Raw genomic sequence first — 6,000 nt, 5'->3', positions numbered from 1 at the left:
AGTAACCTCACCCGTCACATCTCCCTCATGGTCGCCAAGATAGGCAGAGGGTTGCCTGTTTATATACATGTGTGGGAGGGTGAGCCGAGTGGGGAGGATTACTGAGCAACTTGCACATGTTTGAACAAATATGTATACAACAGAGGTTTGCCACCCAGCCGTACGTATACACAGGCCTCCAGCGAGACCCTCCTCTGCTTTTACTCACTTCGTGCCAGTGGGTCTGCAGAGGAAGAAAAAAAAAGAGGGAGACTGTCGTCCCACATCTTCGTCAGACGGCTGAGAAGAGCAGCTTCTGACGGCGCGCCGCGGGAAAGACAAGGACAAACAGATGGAGAGGAGAACAGCAAACAAGATGACAGAGAGAGGAAAAGAACAGCAAAGAGGAGAGAAGAGAGGACGACACACAGGAGACGAAATGGGGGGGGCAGAGAAGAAATCTGAAAAACAGAAAAAAAATATGAGGGAAGGGGAAAAAAAGGGCAAATTAGAGGAAAATAAATGATGAAACAAGACTGGAAAGGAAAAGGGGTGAGACCGAAAAGAAGAGTTACAACTCAGGCAGGAAAAGGAAATTAAATTAAATGAGAGAGGAAACTGGGAGAGGAAAAGGGAAGGAATAAAAAGAGGAAAGTGCAAATAAAAGACTAGAGGAAGCCAAGAGTTGGGAGGGAGGGGTTTAGGAAAGACAAAAATGAGAGGATGTCATGAAAAAGCAAATAAAGGATTTAGAGTTGAGAGGAAAGGAGGGAGATGAAGAGGGTGAAGGTGAAAAATAAATAATAAAAAAGAAAATCAGATTTTTTTTTGTGGAAAAAAAGGAAATCAGCAAACAGCAGAGAAAGAGAATATAAATAAATAAAAGGGTCAGTATAACCAGAGAAAGTTCCTCGTCGCGCCTGTAGGAGCAGAAGGCTGTTAGAGTCATTTCATGGACTATCAATTCTTCCCTTTACAAAAAAAAAGGAAAGAAACAGCAATCATTTTAGTGCTCGTCTCCCCTCATTTTCTTTTGTTGTGTCGGTCGGCGGGTCCCTCTCCTCTCTCCATCCCTCATCCCCGTCCCTCATTTACGCAGCGTCCTGCGGAGCCGAGGCGCGGCTGAAATTACCTCCGTCCATTTGCGCGCGCGGCCGCGGCCGGTGTGCGCGCCCCCCGCGTGTGTGTGCGGGGGGGTCTGCAGCAGCGGGGGGAGCTGCAGATTGCTGTAATCATGGAGTGCTACCTGTTCATTAAACACACCGCGGGAGCTCCGCTTACAGCATTTAGGAACCAATTAAAGCAGCACAGGCTATTAACATTAGCAACATTAGATGGAGGCGTGTGTGTGCGTGTGTGTGTGCGTGTGCAAGTCTGCAGCAACTAAGAATAAAGAGAGCTCTGTGATAACTTTTTCAATTATTAAGAGTTTAATCAATCTGTAAGCCCAGTAACAAACACTGGTCCTGTTCCTGCATCATATTCAAGGTAGGACCCATCTTTTCATGACACTTGAAATGTGCATCAGTGGATGCAGTGGAGCACAAAACCAGTGGCGTCAATTCAGTCAAAGCTAAGGTATGGCAAGGTTACGAGTCACAGAACTTAACTACAGTATCAATCAACATGCCCAGAAAATACTCATCACAGAAGTTTGCTATGTAGCTTGTGTGGTCAAGAAAATTTGAACTTTTTCAAATGCAGCCTCGCTCACATCCTGCTAACTATGAACACTACACTTTAACAACGTGTTGATCAATTCAGTCAATGCACCATTACGCAACACGCATCCGTTTTCTGCACCACGGACAGCAAGCGGCAGAGTTAGAGAGCAGAAATAGCGTATCTGACAAACGCAATTGAACTCATTCTATTCACTTCATTCACTACTGTCAGTGCAACAATATCACGTGGACATGGAGTGGCTAACAGCCTCGTTAATAGCCAGACTCCCACTTTTCCTACCCGTTTGCAGGGTTGCCTGCTTCCTTTTCTTTTTTGTAAGTTAGTAACACTACAAAGCGTGCTAAAAACGAGATTGACCTAGCGACCACTGTCGTCAGGGACGCTGGGACATCACATTTCAAGATATGGGGGAAAGATAACAACTAGTGAAATCGATCATGTTGTTCTGATTTGCATTCGTAGTTATTTTATATGTATGAAATAATAGCATAATTAATATGTAGACACAGAGTAATTCTATACGTTTATTTAAAAAACAAACATTTACATTTTCCCTTGAAGCCAAGGTGTGGCAGCTGCCATACCTTGCCATACCCAATTGACGCCCCTGCACAAAACTGATTTGAGGATGAGACTACAGAGCCTCAGTTGGATCACTGTGACTGAGGAAAGTGGACCGACGGCGGGTCAACGAGGAGGCCTTCCAAGAGTCATCACAGAGTATAACTGTCTGATGAGTGTTTGAGAGCACAATCAAGTGGGGAAATAAATGAGCAAAGTGGGGTGGGAGGGGAAAATTCAAGAGAACGATAGGGACACGTAAATTCAGACTTGAACAAGTAGTGAATGATTGTGATTATAATACAAAGAATGAAGATGGAGTGTGATTGCTCAGGTAGGAGGTGGGACTCGCCACAAATGACAGCTCACAGAGGTAAAACAGGCATTCTGGGGAGTGTAATTATCCACACGGGTCGCTCTCCAACTCTCACAATAGAGTGTGATTTTACAGCAATGAGGTGTTTCAGCAGGATGTCATTGATCGCGTACTAAACTCATGAAACCGATGCAGGTTAGATCGTCCAGTTAGATCCCGTTTCCACCAAATCAGCGCCCGCGCACACCTTTTTTATACACAGGTGAACCTGCACAGAAAAGGCTTTGCCACACTGGAGCTGAACACGATAGTTTCTAAAAGCCCCATCTCCAGAAAAGTTGGAACATTTTCCAAGAGCTAAAAAAAAAAAGAAGAAAAAGAGAAAAAAAATAATTGTCAAGCAGAACAAGGTTTGACTTCATCATGCAAAAAATAAATTATTGACCTCCTAAGAAAAGACGTTGCCTTGATGGTTGCATACGATTCAAAAATCCCCAAACTCAGCTCTGCATCTGGCCCCTTCACACATGTGCAGGATAGCCATCCCATGGACGTCCATGAAGCTTCCCCGACCCGCCACAGATGCTGGGGTTTACAGCTTCTATGGACATCACAGATCATCTTTCTCATTTTTGTTGTTGTTCTTTTTAAGCAAGACTTTAAAACATTGAAAGAAAACCATCTGTCTTTGCATCTGAGATGAACTCCATTTATTTCACCAGAACATGCTTTGTAGATGTTCACAAAGTGATATTTTTCAAAGTGGAGAGCGATGACCCATCACTACCTTCAACGGTCGGCCTTTGGTGGATGCTTCCTGTCATGGATCTATAGCTTTATCTGTTGTTGACTTTCTCCTGACATTTTTGGGTGGATTTGCTGCATCAAACTCTGGATTTCTTTATGTTGTCTAAATAATTAATCCAATAATTAAGATATTGAAAATCAAATTTTGTTTTCTTTTTATCTAATAAATAAAAGTTGAAAAGAACAAAAATGTGTTCTTTTCTTTGTATGAAGCTAGTAATTTTCTGTTTTACATTTGATGTCTGAAATGCAGAAAAAAGTAAAGATTAAAATATGTGGTTATTTGGTTTGAAATTGTTTATTTATTCCTATATACTGTAACATCACCATTTGCAGGAATATTTTGCTTGGATATATAACATAATATTACTTTTTATGTCACCACGACATGGAGCTGAATGATTCTTCTCCATGTGCGCTATGACGATCACAGTAATCGTTAAAAGTCTGCAGTCATTTCTCCTTAAACAATGCAGACTTTTTTATTATTTGCATTAATTATGGTCAACATCATGAACAGATTTGGGACCCTTCTCAAGACCAGTAAGTCAAACGTTTTCTCTCATAACAGGTACATTCAGGTGTGCATGTTTGTGCCAAAGTGTGGTTATTGGCTACCAAGAGAAGATCATAAATATGAGTCCCTGGAGAGGTTGAGATGGTGAGTCCCCAGAGTTGCTGGATGCTTCCTCAGAGATAGGATGAGAAGTTCTGTCATCCAGGAGGGACTCGAAGTAGAGCCGTTGAGAGGAATCCACCTAGAAATGTGTAAAACTGCCACTGGAGGTGCACAGATGAATTTCCACTGCAGAGGAAACATCATATGCCCTTTCTTCTGCATACGAACACATTTCAGGAAGCCCCAACTGTCCATCCATCCATGCACTTCCAACATCAATAATCCGGTTTGGGTCACAGGGACAGCAGCCGTAAGCAAAGTGGCTGAAAACATATCTCCTCAACCTTCTTCCTGGTCTGAAGAGACCTGCAGCACACCTGCCATCCTAGTGTTTTCCTGTAAACTGAACCAGTGCTCTCGTTTCTTATTGGAGACTGAAGTTACCAGGACTCAAGTCCAAGTTTTCAAGCCCTAGAAAAGACCAGACATCAGAGGACTGAATGTGGGATCTGCTGCTCATTCAAGTATTTTGCTGCACCATCAGTAATTCTTGCCATGTGTATTTTATCTATCAGCGGCTGTACGAGACGGATTCTTCAGTGGAAAAGTTACTAAACATTAGAACAGATCAGAGTCCTCGTAGAAGCTCCAAAACGGCATCTCGGGGTGGACTCCGTCAACATCTCAGGCCGCCTTCGGGCTTTTTCCATCATTGCTAAAAACATTCAGTCTATGAGAGAAAATATTTTGGTTATCTGCGTCTGATTCCAGATCTGGAGAGAACGTTTAATTCAAGCATGTTGCCCTCAGAAACGAGGCCGTAAGAGTGACCCACTAACACTTGTTTGAATGAGGCAGCTTAGACGTGACCCGACTAAAAAAAAGACTAATGCACTTAAAGAACTTCATACCATCTCATTTCTTTCCTCTTAACTTTTCCATCAAAGCGCCACTGCTTGTTATCCCCTGGGTGCCATATTTAATAACCAACAATGGACCCGATAATGTTTAAAGTATAATTGTTCGCCAGGAGAGGCAGAGACATGCAGCGCCATTGTCTGTCTGCCTTTTGTAGTTAGTTAAAAGGTGCATAAATAAGATGCAATTTAGAGACTTTTAAGACGTCTTTTTTCTCTCTCTCTCTCCCTCCTTAATCACTATGAAATTACCTCTGGGTGAAGGCTGTCATTAAAACAGAAGAGGCACTTGCTTCTTGGATGCTCGGAGCAAGCGTGAAGCACTAATAGCATAGTGCCTCAATGGCTTTAACGGTTTTAACGGCTCTGTATTGTCCCGCTGTGCCTTCACCTTCTGATCACCGTGATGGTCAATTTGTAGCTCGTCACAGCTGTGTACCGCCATAAATGTGCGGAAAATGGCTCATGATGTATGTAGTGTCACACGGATAGCCAGTGAATAGTCAGTCCCCATACCGTTCCCTGTCTGTGCCGCAGCAGAGATGAAACCCAACCACACTTTCCTTTTGCTTTCGCTTCACAGTAGGAGACTTATAAGCAACATCATTGCAGTCAGTTGCATCCCATCACAGCGCCCGGCTCTAGCCCCTGGTGAGCGTCCCTCAGGGCGCCTTCTGGCCCCGGGCTACAGGACCCCGAAGTGATGTGGCCAACATCCTCCAGATGTTAGCCTGCATTAGAGCCTGACAGCTTGTCATGTCCCTGCCTACGCTACCACACAGTTCCATCACCTCCCATCTGCTGCCCAACACCTCCTGAGGGAGGGAGTTGGGGGGGCAAAGACACTGACTTTACCGTCCATCATCCCTCAGGAAGCGTACAGCACAACACTGACAGAGAGGACACAATCCTCCAGCTCTTATTTGATCTGAACTGCGTATAGCATCGTGAAGCACACAGCAGCAGGACAATAAGCCCAGAGATACAGCCAGAAGGATGTCGGGACGATACGCTTCAGGAGGCCCAGAGGGACTGAGCCCGGCCCTTAGTGTCCAAATCCACAAGTCTGTCTGAGACAGACTTGTGACTAGAAATGAACTCCCACCACTGTTTTT

This window comes from Cololabis saira, chromosome 6, assembly GCF_033807715.1.
Source record: "Cololabis saira isolate AMF1-May2022 chromosome 6, fColSai1.1, whole genome shotgun sequence".
NCBI lineage: Eukaryota > Metazoa > Chordata > Actinopteri > Beloniformes > Belonidae > Cololabis > Cololabis saira.
This window is presented reverse-complemented; position numbering follows the sequence as displayed.